This window comes from Mytilus galloprovincialis, chromosome 11 (assembly GCF_965363235.1).
Source record: "Mytilus galloprovincialis chromosome 11, xbMytGall1.hap1.1, whole genome shotgun sequence".
Taxonomy (NCBI): domain Eukaryota; kingdom Metazoa; phylum Mollusca; class Bivalvia; order Mytilida; family Mytilidae; genus Mytilus; species Mytilus galloprovincialis.
Window position 1 is genome coordinate 25,157,712 of NC_134848.1, and position 14,928 is coordinate 25,172,639.

Consider the following 14,928-nt stretch of genomic DNA (forward strand, 5'->3'; position numbering starts at 1 on the left):
ATTTGTCGTGTGAACAATGCCTGCCTCAACAACCATCAAGCCAACTATACTTGCCTCAACAACCATCAAATCAACTATGCCTGCCTCAAAAACCATCAAGTCAACTATGCCTACCTCAACATCCATCAAGTCAACTAGGCCTGCCTTTACAACCATCAAGTCAACTATGTCTACCTCAAAAACCATCAAGTCAACTATGCCTGCCTCAACAACCGTTTACTCCATGTCTACTGAATCCAAAAATATGGTATGTATAATTGATAAATACAACATAAACACTCATATTCATTATCTTATTGTAAAATATCAAATTGTTGTTAACTTGACCTGACATTAACATAGAGTAATGATTGGAAACAAATGTTTTATATTATTTTTCAGACTGCTGGTACCATCATTACTAATTTGGAAGGTTGGGTCATTCCCATGGTTTCAACTTTATGTGGTAAGTTTGTTGGATATAAATATATATCTGAAGTAAATGTTAAAAAAAATCACTAATTAGGAAAATCAAACACAAGCACTAAGAAATTCAGAAAGTAGGTATTAAACCGAATTGTGAAAAAGATTTTAAAGTTCATGTATGATGATAAATACATTATGAATGTACTTGGGTGAGGTTAGGTAAAAATTTAGAAATTAAAATAGATACTATAAGCTGGTAGAGCGTCAATTAAGGATAAAGATAAGCTAAAAAAAATGATAGGTCATGGACCTCTTTTTCGAGATATTTGAGATTTAAAATATGGCGGGAAAAGGCTGACTCTGACTTATATTTGCATTGGTATCATTTGGGTCTCAAATCAAAAGAAATAAAATTAAGAATCTTCTAAAATTTTGGTAAATGACGTTTCATGAGCTATTAAGTCTTATATGAAAAAATAAATGGGTGTTATGAGGCAAAATATTTTACATTGTATTGTATGGAAAAACCCCAATGAGTTCGAACATATGACACAAATTCCCATACCTCACCTAAGTACATTCTTAAGCAAAAAAAAATACTATTCATAAAAATAATACAATTTAAACAAAATTAAATACAATTAAAAAAAAAATACATAGAAAAGGAAAATGTAATTACACAACAATATACTGAGAAGAAAAGCAAGTTCAAAATAACTGTCTTCATCTGTTTTTCCTTTTCAGTCGTTCTTGTTATAGCATTTGGACTTGTGTTATATTGTGCCTACAACAAAATTAGTATTCATATATCTTGCGGTAGAAAAAAAAAAAAAACAATAATTGAAATGTGAGAGTTATGACATTTGGACATTCTTCTTTTTTTCAGTTTTAATTATCCTTTTGAGCACTACAACATTAATAATAATTAAATATCAAAAGAAACAGACAGTAAACATTGAGCAATTTCAAATGGAACAATTTCCACTGGATCACAGTTGTGAAAATGACGATGAAATGTTATAAGATGAAACCTCAGATATAATTTTTAGCAGATAATTAATATTTTCAGAATTTATATTGGCTGTGGTGATGATTGTAGTGGGTATAATTGAAATTATTAGAAAATTTAAACAAAGACTCCAAAATTTACTTCACCGTCTTGAAAACAATGCTGCACAACCACAACAGGATGATGAACCACAAGCTGCATTACCTGCTCAAGATCAACCTATTGCTCCACTCCCTGCTCAGAATCAACCACAACCTATTGTCACTACAATACCAGTACTGAGAAGATCTCGAAGACAAATAAAACCAGTGATAAGACTAAATATGTAGTAATTTTTTTTTATATGGGTAAATATTCGTCAAATTTTAAAATAATCTTATTGATTGTTTTTGAGAGTTCCAAAAAGTTTCAAATATGTTAAAAATCTTTTTAAAAAATAAATGGGTGTTATGAGGCAAAAAATGTTTAATAAACTAGAGGCTCTCAAGAGCCTGTGTTGCTCACCTGTTACTGTATTTACTGATGTTGGCCATCTTGGTTGGCAGGCAGGGTCATAAGACACTTTTTTAAAATAGATACCCTAGTAATGATTGTGGCCAAGTTTGGTTAAATTTGGCCCATAGTTTTAGAAAAGAAGATTTTTGTACAAGTTACAAAAATGATGAAAAGTTGTTCAATATTGACTATAAAAGACAATAACTCCTTAAGGAGTTTTCTGACAATTTTGGTCATGTTGACTTATTTGTAGATCTTACTTTGCTGAACATTATTGCTGTTTACAGTTTATCTCTATAATAGTATTCCAGATAATAACCAAAAACTGCAAAATTTCCTTAAAATTACTAATTCAGGGGCAGCAACCCAACAACAGTTGTCTGATCCATCTGAAATTTTCAGGGCAGATAGATCTTGACCTTGATAAACAATTAAATCCTGTCAGATTTGCTCTAAATGCTTTGGTTTATGAATTATAAGCCAAAAACTGCATTTTACCCCTATGTTCTATTTTTAGCCGTGGCGGCCATCTTGGTTGGATGTGAGCTTTTCTCATCACTTGGCGTCCGGCGTCCGTCGTCGTCCGTCGTCGTCCTGCGTTAACTTTTACAAAAATCTTCTCTGAAACTACTGGGCCAAATTTAACCAAACTTGGCCACAATCATCATTTGGTTATCTAGTTTAAAAAATGTGTCCGGTGACCCGGCCAACCAACCAAGATGGCCGCCATGGCTAAAAATAGAACATAGGGGTAAAATGCAGTTTTTTGGCTTATAACTCAAAAACCAAAGCATTTAGAGCAAATCTGACATGAGAGGTAAAATTGTTCATCAGGTCAACATCTAGCTGCCCTGAAATTTTCAGATGAATCGGACATTTCGTTGATGGGTTGCTGCCCCTGAAATGGTAATTTTAAGGAAATTTTGCTGTTTTTGGTTATTATCCTGAATATTATTATAGATAGAAATAAACTGTAAACAGCAATAATGTTCAGCAAAGTAAGATCTACAAATAAGTTAACATGACCAAAATGGTCAGTTGACCACTTTAGGAATTATTGCCCTTTATAGTCAATTTTTAACCATTTTTCGTAAATCTTAGTAATCTTTTAGAAAAATCTTCTCTGAAACTACTGGGCCAAATTTAACCAAACTTAGCCATAATCATCATTTAGGTATCTAGTTTAAAAAATGTGTCCGGTGACCCGGCCAACCAACCAAGATGGCCGCCATGGCTAAAAATAGAACATAGGGGTAAAATGCAGTTTTTTGGCTTATAACTCAAAAACCAAAGCATTTAGAGCAAATCTGACATGAGAGGTAAAATTGTTCATCAGGTCAACATCTAGCTGCCCTGAAATTTTCAGATGAATCGGACATTTCGTTGTTGGGTTGCTGCCCCTGAAATGGTAATTTTAAGGAAATTTTGCTGTTTTTGGTTATTATCCTGAATATTATTATAGATAGAGATAAACTGTAAACAGCAATTTTCTTCCATTTAAGGAGTGGTCCTAAATCAGGGTCATTTTCTTGCATTTTACACAACTCAGTTTCTGAATGTCCAGTCCACCCTCTCAAGAGGTCCAAATATTTTGGTCCTTCTGCTGTCTGGTTTTTACCATACATATGGGGGCTGTAATGATTTCATTACTAGGGACTGGGTCGTCTTTATTTTGACCTGGTATTGTCTGGTTTAGCATCTCTGATAAATTCACCAGAGAGCTATCCATACCAATTGCTCTTTTGTGGCATTTTTTACAGGGGCACATTTTAAAAATTCCAAGTTATCAACTTGGGAACAGTCACATTCACGGGGATTATGGCATCTGGACATAGCGTCCGCATTGCCATGTTTTATACCAGGGCGATACTCTACTGAAAAAATAAATGGTGAGAGTATCTCCAACCATCTGGCAACTCTGCCTTTTGGCTCTTTTTATCTAAATAGCCAAATTAGTGCTTGGCGGTCTGTTCTGACACAGAATTTCCGTCCCAATAAATATTGTCGGTAATGTTCTACAAAATGTCTAACAGCAAACAGCTCTTTGTCTGTTACGCAGTAATTTTTCAGTTAATGTGTGAAGAAGGAAACGTGGTTGCTCATACTTATATGTCCCCAAATGCTGTTTAAATGTAGCCTAGACACCAAAATGTAGCCAATTAACGCAAAAATTTAGCTATTTAATACTAATATCTTTATTTGAAGAGAGTAACTCATTTTGATTAAACCAATTTTCAATAAGGCTATCTACATACAATGTTAACAACTTCTTCATCACTACCATCACTTTCGTTACTAAAATCCAAAAGTTTTTGTTATCTCCTGTATTATATATTGCTGCAATTGTCAAAATCCAAATCACACATAGAGATAGCCTTGTCCTATAGTTTATATCTGGTGTTTGTGTTTTTTTGTGTGTTAGATTCTAACTTTTCAAGTTCTTATATAAATTCAGATGCATTGCCATTCTTTACATATAGGTAAAGGCATATTTACAAAATGGTATTGAGATTTGCAAATGAGTGACATGTATTCTTTGGATAATAGTTAAAGTTTCATCTTAAAAATACAGTCTTCCATGTTACTGACAAATTATACATTTGCACATTGCCATTTGAAACCACAAATATTATTCTACTGTAAATACACAGAGCAGCAATCCATGCCTTTTAAGTCTGATACTTTGTAAACATGGATCAGAAAAGTTGAAGGATCAATTTTATTTGTTAAGTAGCTACAAAGTTATAATCATTGAAACTTTCTGTTTTTCCTAAAAAAAAAATAATTATTTAATTAGATATTTCCAAACCAGATATTTGGGTTAAAGTAAAAACAAATCTCCTACATCCCTTTTCCAAATTTTTTTTTTAAAAAGAAGCAGAGGAAAAAATTCTGCCTTTTCTTTATTTTTCATTTGCAGTATTGTTTTGTAAGTAGTTATATAGGATTTATATTGACTTTAAATTGCATTAAATTTGATGGAAGTTCTAATTCAAATTAGTCATAAACAATAAATTTATTTACATGTATGTGATGTAAAAGTAATACCTTTTATAATTATTGTATTAGACAACGGTTTATAGATATCAAGTCTTCTAACATTTAAAAATCTTCTCTGAAAAACAGGTGAACGATTTAGGATCTTGAGAGCATGTTCAGGACGAGAACAAGTTAACAATAAATACAAAGGTAGGTCAAGTCATAATAGAGGCCATTCGGAACAATGGTCGGGGAAATTGGCACTGCCACTGGAAAATTAGGGTATATTTGATAGGGACAGAAGTTTTGCCTTGCAACAGGTCACCAACGGACCCCTCAAATAGCTGTTTCAACGGTTCTCAACGTGCAAAAGAGCGTGGGACTCTTTTTACACGAGGCATCGGATTTAACATCCCCATTCTGACCGGACATGAGTGCTAACTAGATACATACCGCACAGTCAAACGGACGCCCCCACTTCGGAGAGCTTAATGAAAAATTCTCGAGAACTAACTTGTTGTAAAATTGTATTAGGGAGCTACCATTTGATTTTTAGGGGGGAAGGGGGCCTAGGATGAAATTTAAAAAAAAATAGGCAGGACAGGAGTTTTTAGTAAAAAAAAAAGGCAGGATGAGACACTTTGCAAAAAAAAAAAAAGTCAGGATAAACTAATAAAAAAAAGCAGGACCGAATAGAGTGAAAAATAAAAAGGCAGGACAGAGATTACAACTTAAAAAAAAATGCAGGACAAAATTTTTCATCCTAGCCCCCCCTTCCCCGCCGCCCATAAAAATCAAATGGTAGCTCCCTTAAATTATACAAAAGGAAATTATGTGGAAACTTTTGAAAATTCAAATTTGAATGAAGTATCAGATTTTAAAACTGGGTAAATTGAAGAAAAAGATTTTTTTCATTGTCGAAAGATACTGATATTAGTGAGCCATGTAAACCAGCTCAGAATCAATAACTCTTTACAGATTTATTCCACCATTTTCTACATTTGAAAATGCCTGTACTAAGTCAGGAATATGACAGTTCTTGTCCATTCGTTTTTGATGTGTTTTGTCATATAATTTTGCCATGTGAAAAGGAATTTTACGATTTGATTTTCCTCTGGGTTCAGTATTTTTGTGATTTTTCTTTTTTTACAGACTTGACAGAAATATCAGTTCTTTTCTCAACCTTGAATACAGCACCATTAAACAAGGTGGTAAATGAACATTATTTTTTTTGGAAAATGTCTCAAGTAAATAAGGGACATTTGGTATCAATTCATTTTTGAATATGCTCAATTATAAATGAAATTTGAAGGTAAGGTTTCAGAGAAATCAGTCGAGGTTAAAATATGGATAAAATGACAAAAAAAAATGTATTTATCGGATACAGTTTACAAATGTCTCACAAGCAACACGGCGGGTGTTGCAGCAACCAAATAACCGGTTGTCCGATATATGGAAATTTCAGGCCAGATACATCTTGACTTTGTTAACAATAATATTCCATGTCAGATTTGCTCTAAATGCTTTGGTTTCCGAGTTATAGGTGTAATACCACCAAATCATGGTACGCCACATCCGGTTGCATACGAAAGTAGGCCTAAACAAATATTCCCTTGAATTTGACAGTTGTAGAAAATTAACCCTGCATTTCAATGCACTAAAATTTTTCTGAGTCGTAAATATGTATGTTGGGTGTCTGAAAGCATCATTCTTTTTTTATTTGATGGTCTTATAAAATATTTTGGAACGTTAAGGTTATATGTAATATATAAAGGTTAGTATTCAATTGCAACCAATATAAGTATAGTTTCCAAAAAAATATACCCTCATTTTCCAGTGGGCCTATATTGTATCAACCTACCTATAATTGTATTTATTGTGAACTTGTTCTCGTCCTGAATATGCATGAAATAATTGCCACTGAACGTTAAGCAACCAACAATCAATCCAATGGCTGCTTCGAAGTTAGCCAAAGAAAATGGTGCTGAATCGAAGCACTAAAGAAAAACAATGATTTTCATAAGATGTAATGTAAATAAGTTTTATGTTACGCAAGTATTTATTTTTAACATATATGTTAGGTACCTGGGCCCAGTTGTTCAAAAGTGTCGTAAGGCTAACGCAGTCGTTAAAGTGTCGTTAGAGTGTCGTTAATTTAACAAATTCGTTAACTGTTGTTCAAAAAATTTAACGACAAAAATAATGATAACGAGTCGTTAACTTTAACAACTTCTGGGAGGTCGATTAAATATTTGAGTTATTGTTAAATATGGCCGCCTTTAGACAAGTACCTGTTCCACCTCACAGAAAAGAAAGGCATGTTCGCCTGAAAGATGACCTTTCTTTGAATTTGTCAAATGAGGAGTTACGAGAACGGTATCGATTTGGTAGAGAGGGAATTAATTTCATTTCTAATCTAGTCAGAGATGATATTACAAGAAAAACAAAGAGAAACCACAGATGGTCATGGTGACCCTGAGATTTCTAGCTACAGGCAGTTTTTTGCAAGTAGTTGGAGACACAATAGGTAAGATTTCATTTATATATTTATCATATATGATTTAAAATTAAAAGTATAATAAAGTAAAAGTAAACATTAGTAAAATTGTGTTAATTTATTGCTATAATGATCTTTGACTGATGTTTGAGTGATAATTTCAATTTGTTAATTTTCGAATAATATGTAAACAAACGCCGGTAAATACACATTTTATTTTTTGTTCTTAAACGATCTCCCAAATTGTATTGCTATCTCAGTGGCATGTCGCCATGGAGAACTTCCTTGGAAAATGGAGTCCTTATAAGTTACATGCACAGAGCCTCTGTAAAAGGATTCATCAGTTTTGTTAGGCACATTCACTTCTAAGCAAACAATAGGTGTAAATGACCCTTTGCTTTGCATATCATGATCCAATGCTGATAATGTTGACTGAACTGGAGTTATAGACTTTTTGCCGCGTACACCTGTTGCTACTTTAAGCCCTGGTTCACCAAAATCAACTTTGGATTTGTCATCAACACATAAACATGACAAATGTTCTCTGTATTTGACAGCATACTGCCTGAGGTATTTGAAAACAGCAGCACAGTAGTGGTCATCCTGATGGTTTGATCGCAACTGGCGTGTCTGGACTTTGAACTGTAGCGGTATCTTAGATTTATATAATTTTGACACATTCTTGTGACTGTATCTTGGGACAAATGCAAGTAACACAGTACTTTCACTTGGTATTTTGGTACTATTTGGTTCTTTATCTGTAACTTGTTTCATTAAGTCCCTTACTGACACGAAGTGTGACATTTGTTCCACGTTTTGACGACGATCGTCAGCGGCTGTTATTTCCTCTACAACTTCAGAGAGTTCATCAAAAAAGGTGTCAAAGGTAACATTTGGGCGGCCAGTATTAATATGTCTCAAATCAGTTACAAGATCTGCATCTTCTGCTAATATTGCTTTTTTAATACGGTTTTCTACCTGTTTGTTTTGTTCCATAGATGCATCTAACGTCAATTCAGAATAGATTGTCATAAGTACAGCAGGAGGAATTTTTACAGCATGCAAGTTGCAGAACTCTGACACAAAATGTTTTCTCATTTGCCTTGTATGAAATTCTGGAAGTAGGGAACGTACTCTTTCATACACTTGAATTGACAATCTCATTACTTCATCATGGCCCCTATCAATACTTGTCCTCCAAATGATAAAGGTAGATCCAACAGACCCACCTGGATTGTAGCTCAGAACATCAATTGGAACTGAAAGATTTAATTTTTTAAGAAAATTAAACCTCTTTTGGGCATCCATGGACACTAATGAGGAAGTGTGCTTTTCTTCATCAAAAAGTAAATAGGAGTAGCAATCTCGATTTGTAAGCATATCATCAAGAACTGCATACTGTGGTTGTACCAACTCTACTGCCGGTCTGTGCTCTAAGTACGCATGTTCTATCATTCGAACAGGATGTTCTAACCGTTGACGTTTTTGCTGTAACTCATTTGAAGACTGAAGGAATGAAGCATAGGAGCTTAAAGACATGGCAAGTTTCTCCAAGTCATCTTTCAGGTCACCCCATGGAGCAGTGAATGAGCAAGAAATTATATTAAATAGTGATGAACTGTGCCTTTCCAACTCTGAAACCCCCAAAGACGGAGACTTGTGTTTCTTTTTCCTCCAGTCATTGAAACCATCAAAGGAAGGATGCAGAAACCTGAAAATATTCATTTCATTTTAGGGTTTATATATTTCAACATATAGTTTAGATATCAAACTGAACATTATTACTCTGTGCACAGCTCACATTATAACCAGTGGCGGGTGTGTGACATGGATTTTCAAAAAGGGGTTGCCCGGTCACTAACTGAAAAAGCAGAAACTGATGATTTCCTTCAATAGCAATCAACAAAGTGAGTTGGCCCCTTAACCCAACTTTGAAAACCACCACCTGGCATCTAGATATGTCAGATAGATACAGATTTTGAAAGATAAAAAAATGTCTGATAAATTGAACTGAACATGAATCCTTTATTTTTGTATATTTAGTGAAAATCTCATTACATTCTGTCAGAGCACTGTCAGAAGGAAGGACAATTGTAAATAAATGCATTCTTTCTCCAGAATAGCAGATGAATTATGATTTACAGTCTCAACTTTACCTACATGTAGTATGACTGTTAACCTATGACATAAAAACAAATTTAAAACATATAATTCAAAGGATAAATTTAAAAATAAATTTTATGCATGTACCTATCAGGTATAGGCTGAACATCCCTATTGTGAGTGCTTCTCTCAACCAATTTATGCTTGTTTCCATCCAAATACCATAAAACATTTACAATAGTAGACATATGTTTAGAGACTACATCATTACTCATGGCGATTGGAAATTCGGCAGAGCCATTTATCATCTCTCCACAAATCTTGTTAAATAACCTGTCTTTCCCTTTAAATAAAAAAAAGAGAAAATACACATAAAACATGAAATGATGTTGTAGGGGTAATAAATTTTATATACATAGCCTTTAAACATCTGTATAGAGAAAACTTGGCGATTTTACTGCTAATTATAAATCTCCACCTTTAATATAGACCTTTAGTTCATGATGTATAAACATGACTGCCACATTTTGTATGTACAAAAGTATGTGCTTGTCCCAATTCAGGAGCCTTTAATCAAAGTGGTTGTTGTTTGTTAATGTGTTACATGTTTTAAGTATTTGTTTTTCATTCATTTTTTTTGTATAAATTAGGCCGTTAGTATTCTCGTTTTCATAATTGTTTTATATTTTTCATTATGGTGCCTTTCATACATGTACATGTAGCTGTCTATGCGGTATAATGTAGGCTTTGCACATTGTTGAAGGCCATACAGTATCAGACCTATTGTTGTTAATTTCTGTGTCATTTTATCTTTTGTGGAGAGATGTCTCAAAATGACATCTTTTTTTCTTTTATGATAAATATTATGTTGATTTAAGTTTTTTTTATTTAAATTTGAATTCAAAATATATATAAAGTTCTTGGGAATCTGACACCTGTCATGGGAAAGTTGAGAGAAGGACTGGCTCAGTAGCTCAGTAGGGGTAGGCCTTTCTACATTTGTTGGTGCAGGAGTAGGGTAAATAGGGATAAAGACAGAGATCAACTTAAAATACAATGCGATACCACAAAACAAAACTTATTTTTTCAAACCAATTTCTAGTACATGTATATTGAAATTTATGTTCAAAAAAATGTTTGGCATTTGAAACTAACAATTTACATGTCATTTAGCAATGTTTAGAAGTGATTATCCTTTGTCTGGAGAAAACTTGGTGATTTTACTGCCAATTATAAATCTCCACTCCTGACATACCTTTGGTACATGTACATATAAAACATTTTAGTTCTGGTGAATCAATTGTATACAAAAAAATTGACTTAAAAGTAGATAAAAAGAGAACGGCTGATGGGTAGGCTTTTAATATGGATTCTGAGATTTACCCTATTTGGACCCCACCCCCTCCCCCCCCCCCAAAAAAAAACAACAACAAAAAACCTGTCATACAAACATACTTGCATGTGTGTTATACCATTGAATATATAAAATAGTTATAGTTACCATTCAAGGAAGATGTCCCTTGAGCAGTCTTAAGTTTTGGGGGACGTGTTTGAATATTTCTGCTCCCTGACCCTGGCATCAAAATATCAAAGGCGTTTTTTCGTTGTTCTACATTCTCAATACTAGTATTGTTGTTTATCTCTGTCTCTGTTTTAACAATCATTGTCACAAATTTCAAATTATTGTTGAAATTGAGAACAGTGGCGATTGAATCATTAAAATCGGCCTCAAACAATTCGTGGGAACCCCCACTATGCAACTTCACAGTTACTTGTTTCTGGTCGAAAGCATCGTTGACACGATCAGTTTGGTCCTGGTCACCAAAAGCAGCCCCTGCTACATCGTCCCAAACCTCTTTGGTGCAAACATTTATTATTTTGTTTTTAATCAACGTTTTATTAAATGTTCCCTGTTCCTCTATTATTGTAACGCACAGGGCAACGTTCGTCATGCTCACCAAAACATTTAGTCAATATCAAACCAATGCTTTGAAAATACAATCATCCCCAGATCAAGTCAAACGCTCCCGTGATCATAATAAGGCTTTATCATTGATGATAAAGAAACAATCCGAGAATTCCGATAAAAAAGTTTTGAGCGGTAAATATAAATATAAGATTTTCAGTCGGAACGAAAAATAAATAAAATAAAATATTGCCGGTAAATACAAATAAAAGATTTTTTGTCGGAACGAATTTCAAGGGTCGGTCGGTAAAGGGCAAACAAACAATATTTTAATTTAGGCCTAAGTCTATTGTGGAGGTTTGGTTTGTAGTATAAAAAATGACCACATAATTGATATTCATGTCAACACCGAAGTGCTGACTACTGGGCTGGTGATACCCCCGGGGACGAATCGTCCACCAGCAGAGGCATCGACCTAGTGGTGTAAATAGTTATCAAAGGTACCAGGATTATAATTTAGTACGCCAGACGCGCGTTTCGTTTACATAATACTCATCAGTGACGCTCATATCAAAATAGTCATATACCAAACAAATGCAAAGTTGAAGAGCATTGAGGATCCAAGGCACTTTTTGCTTTCATATAAAGTTGGTCTTTGATCTCCTTTCTTGTGGAACAGTATCCTTGGATAGTCGCAGCCTTTGTTTGATCTCCTAGCTTGTGGAACAGTATCCATGGATAGTTGCAGCCTTTGTTTGATCTGCTAGCTTGTGGAACAGTATCCATGGATAGTTGCAGCCTTTGCGTTTTTTCCCACGTCACAGTTCCTCATTCTGAAAAAATGAATGTACACAATGTATAATAGGATGGGGAAAAAAAAGATAAAAAATGTAATTAAATTATTTTTATCCACTTTTTTAATCTGATAAGCAAAGTTTATATTAAATGACTGTAATATTTCTTCTGTCAGTAAAGAAATAAGATTTAAAAAAAATGTAGTACACACTGAATAACTCGTGTAGCGTAGCAGGTTAATTTAAAGTGTGCATACCATATTTCATATTATTTCAAAAACTCTTGGCCGATCTTTCTTTCTAATGCTGTTCAGTTTGGTTTTATACCAATTCGTTGGTAATGATGCAAGAGGACTACCTTCTACCAAAAATTGGTAGCCAGATGGCATAGGCAAGTTCTCATCTAAAATCTTAAAAAAATAAAAACATGTTGGTATAAAGATTTTTACTTTGAGCTATATGCTATATAGGGAGATAATTCAGCCAGTTGTCCAGACGGTACACAACATTTGCATTTTATACATTAATTGTTTCTAATGTATGCCTTTAAAAATTGAAATAAGCATTATAATCAATGGTCTTAGTAAGTTTTGTTAATGTTAGAATAAAGTTGTACCTGCTATTTGTAAGTTTAACATTAACAACAATAGCAGGCACAACTTTATTCTATCTGGAGAGTTGACATCAACCCCAGAACTACAGTAACCTCCTATAATAGATTGAGCAAATTCCTCTATGGGCACAACGGCCAAGTCTTCCTTTTTGAATTCAGTTATAATCTTCAATAAATGAGAAAATATTAAGATAAATCAAATAAGACATTTGAGTATTGTAATGCAATGAGTTTGATTTAAACTTTAAAGCTGTCTTGACAACATTTACTATAGGATTAAACATCTTTTTAAAGAATTTATTAGTGTACAAACTGGACCAATTTCCTAACTAAGAAATAAAAAAATTAAGTCAGGGTAAGAACGATGCTAGGCATACATGTACACCTGACAACAATCCCATACATCAAATATAGTGGTCCGGAGAAACATCAAATCACAGCATCTTGACATTAACCAATGAACCATGAAAATGAGATCAAGGTCATATGAAGTTGAACCAAGCAAGAGGTCCTGGTATCTATGATGAGTTAATGTACATATTACAATCATTCCACAAACCAAATACAGTTGCCAACTAGCTTTGTGGTGTTTATACCATTTCTAGTTTCAGTTTTGATAGCACCAAACAAATCTTTTATAGCTATTGTAAAAATAATAAAATACATATTTTTTCATTCAATGAACATCATCAGTTCAGAGTCTCTCTGAGGTTTTTTTCCCCAACCTTTTGATATATTTCAAAGCAACTAAAACTTCATTTATATGGCTTGCTCTTTCATGCATTTTTTGGTTTTTAGTGACATATTGCATACTCTTCTATCGAACATCGACTATATAGTTGTTTCGAACTGCCTTTTCACAAGTGTTTACAATGCATCAGTAAAAAGAAATCACTTTGTGTCTGACTGGTCATAAATTATAAGCTAAACAGTGGAAGGGGAAATAGACAATCTCTTATATGCGCAGCAGCCTGGTTTTGAAGTTTCTGTCTTATTTATTATTTTCTCTATCAAATGTCTATGCTACATGTATTCAAATAATATTATATCATATATATTACATTTATATATAAAAATACCTCTTTAAAAAGGATCAGGTGGTTAATGTTTGGGTATCATTTAATCTATCAACTGAATAGCAGATGCCTGAGATGGACTTAAACACATTTTATTCAACAAGAGAAGAGTAACCCTTGCAACAACGCTTTGAAGGGTCCGTAGGTGGTCTGTTGCAAGGTAAAATTTCTGTCTCTATCCAATATACCCTCATTTTCAAGTGGCAAAATTTCCAAATTTCCCCGACCATCATCCTCCATTATAACAACCTACCTATTGTGTTTATTGTTAACTTGTACTCGTCCTGAATATGCATGAAATATTTGCCACTGGACGTTAAGCAACCAACAATCAATCATTCAACAAGAGTAAATTATAATTAAAGAATCATACATTGCAACCTGTATCTCTTTGCGAGGTGATGGTGTCAAGGCGGCCTTAATGGTAGATGGTAAGGGTTGGTATGCATTTGTTACTAGCATCTATAAGCGCCTTCCAAGAACACTCATCCAGAGTACCTTCATTTAAAGGCTTTGTGAGATTTATAACACCAAGATCCAACCGCTTTATCTACTGTCGAACGGCATATTTGATCAATTTCGTGAATCCCTGTCTTGCTGACTTGCTCTTCTGATAAAGGCATTTAAAGGCACTAAAGTAGTTAGAACTTCGAAGGGCCTGAACAGCCGTGTCCACAAAACCCTTTGAACAATGAGCACTAGCTTTTTTTGTAAAGACAACAACCTTTTTTGGTGAATAAATGTTACATCTCTTCTTGGAGACAGGAGACAACAAAGATTAATCTACAGTACTTTGAGGCGAAACAAATTCAAAAGTCTGTTTACTTGGCGTCGATTGAAACAGAGGCCGTTTTCTCCTTCTCATGTAAGAAGTGTCTGCCTCTAATGCGTCTTTAGTAGTCGACTGTGATTTAAAAATGTTCACAACTGAACTGGCACATGTATTACAAACATATAAAGACTTGTCAGGGGTTATTTGAATGTCAATAGTATTGTTCAAAACTGATCAAAGGGATATAGCTGGCAATTTGTTTTGACTGTCAATGGAGGT